General features: G+C 43.2%; 1 pseudogene; it reads right to left on the bottom strand.

Annotated features, from left to right (window-relative positions):
- Window positions 1-12,679, bottom strand: part of LOC112069017 (roundabout homolog 2-like) — a 99,617-nt pseudogene that overhangs the window by 51,434 nt on the left and 35,504 nt on the right.

Here is a 12,679-nt window from a genome sequence, read left to right on the forward strand (position 1 = left end):
TGGAACTCAAAGTACGCTGCGCCTTGGTCCGTTTATGCAAACGATCGTGACAGGAACCTTGATGTCATTTTTCAAAACTCTAGACACAAAACTCACAACCAATGATCAAAATGCACATTTTTCAAAACTCTAACACTTTTTCCAATTGCTTGGATACAATACACATAAAAGTTATGATCATTTGTTCATTGAATTAAAATCACCTGTTCAAAATGACACAACTTAACATCAAAGTATTACCATTTCAAAATACAATTCACACATTACATCTGAGATGACTGTCTATTCATTTCATTACAATGATCTAACTATCAATTGATACAACTGATCAAAATGATAAGTAACTGTTGCGTTACTCTTAATGCATAGTTTTACGGAAACTGACAAACAATATTCCATGTTTAGATCATGAAAGTTTCAGGATAACGAGATCCATTGACACCAATTACCGTGGAACATGAACCAATTGGACTACATTATCTATGGATGTAATATTTCATCATCATTCTTTATCAGACACTGTTTCTATGGTCCCATGTACCACTTTTCCAGACCATGTTTTCAGATTTGACATTGCTGTACACTTTATTAGGTGCACCTATCTAGTACTGGGTATGACCCCCTTTTGCCTCCACAACAGCCTGAATTATTCACGGTGTTGTACATTAAGAGATGTCCTTCTGCACACCACTGTTTTAAATACAGTAGCTGTTATTTGAGCATTTGTGGCCTTTCTGTTAGCTTGAATGAGTCTGGACATTCTCCTCTGACCTCTCTCATTAACAAGGTGGTTTTGCCCACAGAACTGCCGCTCACTGAATGTGTTTTGTTTATCGCACCATTCTCTGTACACTCGAGACTGTAGTGCGTAAAAATCCCAGGAAGGCAGCTGTTTCTGAGATGCTGGAATCACCATGTGTGGCATCAACAATCATACCACGGTCAAAGTTGCTTATATTACGCATCTTGTCCGTTCTAATGTTTGTCGAACAACATCTAAAGCTCTCTACTCTTTATACTGTATATATTGAGTTGCAGGCAGCCACATTCGCTGTTCGAATGTACCCGTCCTTGATGAGCTAAATCAGGTCTGTAGAGCTGATGGCATGACCTATGTCATTGTGTCGGATAATGTCAGGTTCCACCATGCTCAAATGGTGCAAGCATGGTTTCAGGCCATGCTTGGGCATGCCATAAATGTCATATTTTGTTCAATGATTCCACGGTGTCTGTAGTATTCTCTCTACTAGTGCTTTTACAGTGATGTATTTACGTGTAGTAGCATAATGAAACATGTATCACATATTTTGTACAACAATATTTAATGATTGTACGAACAACTACACAGTGAAACTATCGGTATCTTGTGTGTGGGTGATCTAAATGAATGTTCCTATGCTATTTCATGATAAATAATTTATTTGAACCAATGATTCTGCAAGTGCAAGGTTTCTTTAAAGATATGAATGCACAATGCAATGTTTTGAACATTGGACAGCCTGTGTTACAAGTGATGACCATTTTGAGTTTTGTGTCTAGAGTTTTGAAAAATGACCACAAGGTTCTGAAATTAGTGCCAAAGTGATTGTTAAAAACTGTAATTACACACACACACATGTTAAACACACACACACACCACACACACACACACACACAACACACACACACACACACACACACACACACACACACACACAACACCACACACCACACACCACCAACACACACAACACACCACAACAACACACACACACATTGAATAATACATACACATACACATTAATACACACACACTGCATAGACACACATCATTCTTCCTCCCCCACATAGACACATTCACACATAACCTTGTTCATTAACATCCATTGATCCCATCAACCCCTTGTGGTGATGCCTTAGTTGATTGGCCTTCCTCCAGACCATGCCTGAAACCTTCTCCCCTCTCCCAGATCAACTGGTGGGCTGCTGCAGCCTGTGGGATGGATGTACGGGGGCTCCATTTAACAGGTGTTGGGAGTCACTCCCATGGGTGTGGGGGCCATCAAAATGTCCCATTAGGACTTGAACCTGTCACGGGTGACTGCTGGGAGGCCTTTAGGGCCACTTTACTGTACAGTCACGTCTCAGCCTCGTTACCACGGGCAACACAGATGGAGCTAGATGAGATATGAGAGATGGAGCTACATGTCTTTGTTTGTGTGTCAGTACATTGGTACCACACTAGTTTCCAATGGCTGAACCATACAGATGGATTCATATTTTATACTGAATGTACTATAGTCTAGAAATGTATCAATAGTGTTATTTTTCTGCCCAGGGTAAAGCGAGGATTCAAAGACAGTGCTGTTTGTCTACAGACAAAAGCATCCGGCAGAGTGTGGAATGAGAGGTTGAACTGAGCTGTTCAAGGTCTCCACAGCAGCAGCAGCAAGCTAGAGCTCTCTTATCCCTGAGAAACGGCTGGCTGCCACGGTCGGTCAGACAGGCAGCATCACATGATCAACCGGATGGCTTCTGCTAGAGGGAACACGGCACAACAACACCCCACTGCTAGTGCCCTTCGTCTCTTTCTCTTTCTCTGTCTCTGTCTCTGTCTCTGACACGCTCAGTGCTACAGCCCAGCACCCTTAAAAGCTGTGGCGTGCCTCATGCCTAACAGAGCTTTTGTCTCTGCTTCAGTGAGGTAACGTGATGTGCTGGCCCTGGGGAGAGGGGGAAGATGAGGGGGAGGGAAGAGCCCCAGGACATGGTCAGGTAATGGGCGCTCTGCAGTCAGTCTGTCCCTCAGCCACAGAGCCACAGGTTCTAATGAGAAGAGCTGTTCCATGGAGGGGGACACCAAATGAACTGCAGCGCTGCAGAGACAGGAGGGAGGCGGGAGGCCTGACAAGCTAAGAGCCCTCGCCGTGGTTCCTGAATGCCAAAACAGGCCCTCGGGGGGAAGGAGTCATTCAAATTGATGGCTGTGCATCAGAGACATGCACTTTTTATAGGGTAATACATCTCATCCCCTACCACCTCCCCTTCTGTTTCTCACAGCAACATTCCCCCACTCCCCCCCTTTCTTCCTCTCCCTCCCAACCCATCTCTTTATAAACCCCATTTTCCTTTATTTTTTCCCACATATAGCTCCTGCTTTCATCCCTCCTCCTTTCCTCCCTCGCTCTCAACATCTGTCAGCCTACAGTTTCCTGGCAGTTGACAAAGAAAGAGAGAAATGGAGAGGGAGGGCCGTGTTCTCTCCTATCGACTGCAGCTACAGTGCACCACGAAAGACCTTGTACACAGAAACATACTATACCACTGTCTCAGTACCAGACCTACAGCCCTACACACCCCTAATAACCCTCCACCATGCAACACAGAGCAGAGAGACCAGAGACACCATTTGGAAGACAAGGTGTTGGCACTGGAAATGGCTGCCTCGTCCTTGTATTCATCACAGGAAGCTGCTCCGGGAGAGGATAATTAGAATGAGAATGATTTCTATTGGGAGTATTTGTTATATGTGTGTTGCGACTCTGGGGGGAAAAGGTCATACGTCTTCTGGAACGTCGACAAGTTACGTTTAATCCTAGTTGAGTTCGGGGATGTATTGCAGCCTTGGCCAAGATATGATTTTGAATTTGTAATATTTTCCTGTCAGACTTTCTAGCTGTTTGTTATGAAAGGTAGCGAACCTGAGCAACCGCCCAGGATGCCTGATGCACAACGAGCCATAAACAAGCCAGACCAGAGATATTAATCCCAATTCAACCACATAGATCAGATGTGTTCATGGTCTGCACGCCTACTGGTCAATTCAACCCCCACTAAAAGCCTGCACATCCAATTACACTTAAGGCATGTTGAAACATGAATTTCCATTGGATATTTTCCATTCATAGAGGCTTCTGTCACTTAGCTTCTGAGTCCTGTCATATCAAGGAATCTCCATAGCAACAGTGTTGGCCCAACCCGTTGGCTGCTGTGCTGTGCTCAACCCACTCTCTATAGAATCTGCTCTGGCTAAAATATTGATCAGCGCTGAGATAGTTATTACTAGCTCCTAATTACCATCTCGCTATTGGCAGGGTAGAAGGAATGAGCCTTTTATGAATTTCACATGAGCAGCCAAAGTCAAGCCATCCAAGTGTAGCAATCTGCAGCCTATTCATCTTCCATGAATCATTTATTCTGTGATCGATTAAGTGATTTGTTCAGTCAGGGCAATTTGGCAGCAGCCAATGAGGAGCTGGGAACAGACGCGACTCCATTTGCTATTGTCTAATTAATGCAATAAACATCCCAGGTAACAAATGAACACATTTCCCTGTGATACTGGGCGGGTCACTCTCACTCTGCAGGGGCAGATGGGGAAGCTGCAACATCTGGGCTTTGATGTCACCACAGTGACTAACGGACCAGGACCAGGGCTTTGATGTCACCACAGTGACTAACGGACCAGGACCAGGGCTTTGTGCTTGCTAGAGAAACACACCTAGCTCTAGACTTACTGCATCCTACACCTCTGGTGCTGTGTAGAAATGTCTCCCACACTGACTTAAACTATGACAAATATAGAGTGCCACAGATACAGACCCCTCCGATTCAATCATCCGGGCTGAGAATCAGAACCACTTATGTGGAAAACTGAAGGAAAAACACGACAGCAGAAAATAGATGAGAGAAGACATGCAAGTGGCGTTGTTAATTCTTTGAGTGCTTGCTGCGGCTCTGACAGAAATAGGGAGAGCATGCACATCGACACACTACTTACACACACAGCTTGCGTACACACACACACACACCACACACACACACACACACACAACACACACACCACACACACACACACACACACCACACACACACACACACAACACACACACACACACACAACACACACACACACACAGAAAAACAAACCATATACATATATTGTTGTTGGGTGTTTTTTTATTTTTTTTTTTTTTTTTTTTTTGTTTTTTTTTTTTTTTATTTTTTTTTTTTTTCACAAACGTAGACTAAATCCTGGAAAAACCAACTCTCACAGACACACAGACTCGAATAAGTTTAGAATCTCAGACGAGTTGTTGAGCTCTGTGTATTACCTATCTACCAGAGCAGAGAGAGACAGAAGGTGGACTCCTCTGGAGCCTCCCTGAATTCCCTACAAACGCTGATGTTATTGAGATAGGCCCCACTCTCTGAACCACTCCTCTCACACACACAGACACAGACACAGACACACACACACACACCACACACACCACAACACACAACACACACACACACACACACACACACACACACCACACACAACTCACACTCACACTCACACACACCTACAGACACACACACAGAGAAGAGCGAGCAGTGCTGTGTGGTGCCACAGGGGTACCTCCACACTCTCCCTGGGTAATTATTTGACATTATTACATGCTCGGATCTCAGTCGCCTTTGGCAAAGTGACAGCAAATGTACTCACTCCAGGGATTCGGTTATCGGTAGCCGGCAGGGAAGATAAATGACAAAATAAAAGCTCTCTCTGCTTAAATTGTTTCTTACTAATTCTGGGGGAGATTTATGAGCTCTATCTATTGATTCCGTGAATGTGTTAGAAGGATGTTGCACACAGGTCTGTGTGCGACGTAAACACGCAGTATTGGTTATCTATAGATCCATCAGTCACCTATCAGCTGTTAGAGCACTTGCTCAGTGCAGCACAGACATGAGCCATGGTACTATAGTGAAGATGTAAAGTCCACGACAGAGGTGAGCACAGTTTAGATGATGTTGATAAATAACACCTGATGGTCTCTCTGCTATAGCATAATGTATAGTCTAACGGCTATAGTATATGTTTTATGTCTAATGTTATATCTAATTGGTATAGTATAATTGTTCATAGCCTAATGGTATAGAATAATGTTAAGCAAATCGGTATAGTATAATGTTATAGTATAATTGTTGTAGTATAATACTATATGTATAGTCTAATATCTTATAGTATTACATGTATAGCATAATGGTATTATAATGTTAATAGCATAATGTATAGTATAAGTTAAGGCATAATGTTTAGCATAATGTTATAGCATAATGCTAAGTCTAATTTATGTATAATGTATAGTCTAATGGTCATAGTATAGTTATAGTCTAATGTATAGTCTAATGGTTATAGCTAATGTTATAGTCTAAGTGTTATAGCATGATTGTAGTCTAATGTTATAGTATAATGTTATAGTATAATGTTAAGTCTAAGTATTATAGTTATATGTTATAGCTAATGTTATAGTCTAATGTTATAGTCAATTATATGCATAATGTTGTATCTAATTATAGATATATATGTTATAGTCTTAAATTATTCAGTATAGTTATAGTCTATATGTTATAGTCTAAATGTTATAGTTCTAAGTTTTATAGCATTAGTTATTCTAATGTTATAGCTAATGTTATAGCATAATGTTATAGTCTAATTTAACCTAATGTTATAGTTCTATTGTTATATCTTATTTAAGCTTATAATGTTTATTAGTCTAATGTTATAGTCTAATGTTATAGTCTAATGTTATAGCATTATGTTCTAGTCTCATGTTATAGTCTAATGTTATAGCATTATGTTATAGTCTCATGTTATAGCATAATGTTACAGCATAATGTTTTACTGGGTTGCTGGGTTTTCACAGTCTGATGGAGGTGGTTTGAAAGCCCTTCAGAATAGAGGTGATGTGTATGTTGTGGGTTTTGATTGGCAGACTGATGGAGGTGGTTTGAAAGCCCTTCAGAATAGAGGTGATGTGTATGTTGTGGGTTTTGATAGGCAGACTGATGATAGGTGTGGAGTTGTTTGGCTCTATGTGTGGAGAGAAGGGCTCTCTGTCCCTGATGGAACACTGACGGGAAGAACACTCACCTTCCATTGCTCATCAGACCCCCGTCAACACGCTGGAACGTCACTGGGGTCAGAGCGGAGGAGAGGACAGAGGGAGCGCCAAGACATAAAAGGAGAGAAAAGACAAAGCAATATGTTTGACTTTTCATATAATTTCAATGACATTGATGACCACATCAAGGCTGCATTGCCAACGCTAATAGCGGTTGATCAGAGAGGGTTCTGATGGTTTTAGCCCCCAACCATTATCAGGAATTATCCTTGTGAACGATCGCACCACGGCACCCAATGCTCATGTGTCCTTCCAGCGTCTTCTGTAGCTGGCTGGATATTGATGGCTTCCCTAAGGGATGCAGAGGCACCACAGTGTCCATTCTTATCATCGAAATTATAACAAGGATGCTGTGAATAAGGTAGCAGATTGCATTACTTTGCATAAAGTGACACGTAATGTGTTTTTCTCAAAGACAAGATGCTTGATGAGAGCAGAAACTCATTTCATCTCTCATTTTTTGGTTTGAATTATTATCTGATTTGTGATTAAATCTCGGCCCAAATAAAAATGATTAGAAAAGGGAGAGGGCTCATTAATCAGGTAGAATTAGATGTGTGGGGGCTGGAAGGGAGTGAGTTACAGATCTCTCTAGCAGCAGGGTACACTGACTAGCATGACTCTCAGAAGCCATTTACAGATAATAAATAAGGGTCTTTGTCAGCAGCTAGTAAAACTGTTGCAGCTCAGCGTAAGAGAACGTTTCATCTCTGCTCAACACAGATGATGACAATAAGACATCAGAAGACTGAGCCTGCAAAACGTCAATGGATCACAGGAAATTGAAAAAAAGAGAGAAAGAACCATAGAGTTTTGTAAATCACCCTGTGCGGATGACAGAGGAAATCACCGCTTGCGGATGACACAGGAAATCACCCCATGCGGATGACAGAGGAAATCACCGCTTGCGGATGACAGAGGAAATCACCCTGTGGGGATGACAGAGGAAATCACCGCTTGCGGATGACAGAGGAAATCACCGCTTGCGGATGACAGAGGAAATGACCGCTTGCGGATGACAGAGGGGGAGAAGGAAAAAAGAGAAACCTACTTGAGTGGAGAAGGAGCTGATAGTAATGTGGCTGATGTAATAATTTCCTGTGATCCATTGACGTTTTGCAGGCTCAGTCTTCTGATGTCTTATTGTCATCATCTGTGTTGAGCAGAGATGAAACGTTCTCTTACGCTGAGCTGCAACAGTTTTACTAGCTGCTGACAAAGACCCAAATGTTGTTTCCTAGATGGAGATTAAAGGGAGGAGGGCTGAACATTCCTTCACTCCTCTCCTCAGGTTTATTTTCCAACAAGCCAAGGCACGAGCCAAATAAAGTCTTCAGAGAATACAGGAAGAAAGAAGGAGAAGAGATGGGGTTTTCTTATTAGTGATAATCTTTACCACAATCATTCTGGGAACTGTACACTAGCATGTTGCAGTATATAAGTGAGAAACCAACCCCAACACAGTAATGAACTAAAACAAGAAAACTCCCTCAAAACCTTACTGTTATTTTGCTTCAATCATACCACACTAGCTTATTTACATACTTTGACAGTGGATCTCCAAAAGAAAATGGTTGACATTCCTTATTCACCATTACTCTATAGCTACTTCTCTTTATTCCACTAGCAAGAAACACATCTCTCTCTCCCTATCTCTCCTGTCTCACTCTCCTACAGTATTTCTCTCTCTTCTATCTCTCCTACAGTATATCTCTCTCTCTCCTATCTCTCCTACAATATCTCTCTCTCTCTCCTATCTCTCCTAAAGTATCTCTCTTTCCTATCTCTCCTACATTATCTCTCTCTCTCTCCTATCTCTCCTATCGTATCTCTCTCTTCTACAGTATCTCTCTCTCTATCTCCCCTATCTCTCCTACAGTATCTCTCTCTCTCCTATCTCTCCTACCGTATCTCTCTCTCCTATAGTATCTCTCTCTCTCCCATAGTATCTCTCTCTCTCTTATCTCTCCTACAGAATCTCTCTCTCTATCTCTCCTATCTCTCCTACAGTATCTCTCTCTCTCTCTCCCTCTCCTATCTTTCCTACAGTATCTCTCTCTCTCTCGCTCTATTTCCTAGGAGGAAGAAGAGGAGGGAGAAGGGAATAGGGAGGCTGATACTGTGCTCTGTGGTGGGGAGGCCTCTGATGTCCCTATCTTTGCTCAGACACATTTATTCTCCGCTGTGGAGGACTTTAATGTTAGCCAGCCTGACGTGGCTGTGCCCTGCTCCTTCCTCCAGATAAGGACTTTCTCCAATATGAATCGGGATGAATCCTCTTTAATAAGCATTAAGGGGTGAGGACATAATCAATGTATAAAATCCCGTCATATCTTCTTCCCTGCTGGTCGCGTGCCTCGAAAACCCGTGATTTACCTCTCCTGTATGACAGCTTTACTGTAGGAGTCAGGGACAGACAGTAGGATACTGTGTGTGGGCATCACCTCATCTCCTAGCTCCTAGCTAACATCCTCAATGACACACTACCTCACTCATACACTCAGTGACATTAAAATACAACCACCAAAATATTAATATCTAAACCAGTCCTCTTTGTCCCCTTCAGTCCTTGACTCATTGTCCTCTCCCGGTGGACACCACCCTGATCCTCTAGCCTCAGTGCAGTGTGCTTAAAAAATACATACACACATACGCTATTCAGTTTCACTAGTACGTTTGAGTGGAACACTTATCTTCCAGCGGCCAGAGCACCAGGTGAGAATAGGGAGTGGGTGATTGTCTACAGGGAGATCGGGCAGAGGAGCAGGGGGTGTATCACTGAGAGAATGTGTTGCCTGGAGTGGCTAAGCTACAGCCAGGACCCCCAGCCAGCCTCCCTGCACTGGCCTTATCTCCGTCACACCGCTGGTACTGGACCAGTAGAGAAGAACCCCAGTCTGAGGGATTAATTTCATATGTAGTGGACTCTGTTCTCCTCAATTCATCTATATCTCTCCAGGACAGTACACTGGGCAGACCGAGGCTTTTCTCTCCTGTATTTACAGTTTCTTCCATCGAGAGACAGCGGCTGATTGCTTGCTCAGCATTGGTGCCAGTCAGGTCCACTTTGGGAGAGCATGTACTCTAAATATTTTACTGTACAGGGGGCTAACATTTCTACACTTATCAATTTAACTGCAATTAACCAATTAGTCCATGGTGTATAGAGTAGCAGAGCCACTTAACGCTATGAAGAGGGATAAAGAAGACTACCAGAGTAGCCATTGAGGATATTTTAGAAGGGCAACATCATCACATACATAATCCCCAATCAACACCAACACCTGTAGAAAGAGAAGGACCCCTTCAAGACCAATGCATACCTCACAGGAACATCAATAGGAGAGTGAAGAGTCTTCAGAAGGAATACCCACTACTATCAAAGAGGAGAGTGAAGAGTCTTCAGAAGGAATACCCACTACTATCAAAGAGGAGAGTGAAGAGTTTTCGAGGAATAACCCATACTATCAAAGATGAGAGTGAAGAGTCTTCAGGAGGAATACCACTAACTATCCACAAGGAGATGTGAGGTAGTCTTCAGGAGCGAATATCCCCACTACTATCAATAAGAGGAGAGTGAGAGAGGTCTTCGGGAGGAGAATACCACTACTATCAAAGATGAGAGTGAAGATGGGTCTCCAAGGATAGGAATCCGACCACTACTATGCAAAGAGGAGAGTGAAGGAGTCTTCAGGAGGAATACCCAATCTATCAATAGAGTAGGTTGAAGAGTCTTCAGGAGGAATACCCACTACTATCAAGGAATACCCACTACTATCAAAGAGGAGAGTGAAGAGTCTTCGGGTAGGAATACCCACTACTATCAAAGAGGAGAGTGAAGAGTCTTCGGGAGGAATACCCACTATATCAAAGAGGAGAGTGAAGAGTCTTCAGGAGGAATACCCACTCTATCAAAGAGGAGAGTGAAGATGTTCTTCAGGAGAATACCCACTACTATCAAAGAGGAGAGTGAAGAGTATTAAGGAGGAATACCCACTATATCAAGAGGAGAGTGAGTCTTCAGAGGAATAGCCGACACGTAATCAAACGAGGAGAGTGAAGAGTCTTCAGGAGGAATACCCACTACTATCAAAAGAAGGAGGTGAAGGGTTTCGGAGGATATATCCAGCCTACTAATCAAAGAGGAGTAAAGCCTTTGGAGGAATACCCACTACCATACAAGATGGGGACAGTACCTAGTCTTTGGGAGGAATACCCACTTACATCAACGAGGGGAGTACAGCTTAAGTCCTTTGAGGATCGCTCCACCGAAGTACTAGCCAACTACCTATCAAAGAGGGGAGTCCCCAACAGGAATTCCAATGAGGCAGAGAGAGGATTGGAGGTTTTCAGTGAAACATCCTAAGGGTCATCACAACAAGCCAAACACAGCACACAGTACGGTATGACAAACGCTAGGCTGAGGTGATGAGAGGGATGGGACGGGGTTGAGTGCAGTGCTCAGGCCTGCCTATTACAAGTATCAGAGTGTTTTCCAAAAGGATGAAGTGTAAGCTATTTCAGCGCGATCTCTCCAGCGGGAAGAAAAAGTGTGACATATGAGTTTTTTGCCACCTAAGCTGGGGTTTGTGGATTTATATTGGGACAAGACACTCTGGAATCCTGTCAAACATATATAATGTAGGCAGGAAGGAGAGGAGGGACAGTGTGGGCAGGAGGTGGGGGGGGGGGGTGGACGGACAAGATGAACAGTACCTGCAGGGGTGAAGGTGAAGGACTGACTGTAAAACAAGAAGACAGAGAAGTCGTGTGTTAAAAGCCTACAGAGGTGCTGTAAACGTTGCTTTGCACACTGGGGCTGGGGGCCAGGGAGGCGAAAGTGGGGCAGAGGAGAAGAGCCAACCCCATGACCCAGTGTGCATGGCGGCAGCCAGGAAAGCAGCTCAGAGTCCACAGAGATGTAGAGACAACAGAAACAAATCAAAGAAAACACAACATACACGAAATGTAGCAAACAAAAATGAAGGACAGGTTACAGCCATTTGACTGACTGTATCAAGATTAAAAGTCACTAAGACGTTGAATAAATATCAAAAAAGAGATGTGCAAGAAGAAAAAAGCCAAACTATTGAGAGAGATAACAATTTTCTTGTACAAAAGACATTGTTGAATAACATTACATGCATTACTAAAATTCTGTCTATCTCCAACTCTCTAATTAAATAGTCTGGCAGTGGAAGGCTGTATTGACTATCTCTTACACTACTATCAAGGATGGCTGTATTGACTATCTCCTACACTCTAATGAAATAGTCTGGCAGTGGAAGACTGTCCATGGTGGCTGGCTGTATTGACTATCTCCTACACTGTCATTAAATAGTCTGGCAGTGGAAGACTGTCCATGGTGGATGGCTGTATTGACTATCTCCTACACTCTAATTAAATAGTCTGGCAGTGGAAGACTGTGTCCATGGGGTGGATGGCTTAATTGACTATCTCCCTAACTCTAATTAATAGCTCTGGCAGTGGAAAGCTGTCATTGGTGGATGGCTGTATGACTATCTCCTAACACTTAACTATAAAATAGTCTAGCAGTGAAGACTGTCCATGGTGGTGGCTGTATTGACTGAGTCGAGCCACCCACACTGAAATGTCAGGGTCGGTGTAAGGAGGATGGATGGACTGGCTCTCTAGTTCTCTATGTATGGCTCAGTCCTGATGACCGGCCAGACCAGTCAGAGAATCAGTGTACCAGCACCCACCCATACGCAACCCCTGCCACCTCT

Source organism: Salvelinus sp. IW2-2015, unplaced genomic scaffold (genome assembly GCF_002910315.2).
Source record: "Salvelinus sp. IW2-2015 unplaced genomic scaffold, ASM291031v2 Un_scaffold849, whole genome shotgun sequence".
NCBI lineage: Eukaryota > Metazoa > Chordata > Actinopteri > Salmoniformes > Salmonidae > Salvelinus > Salvelinus sp. IW2-2015.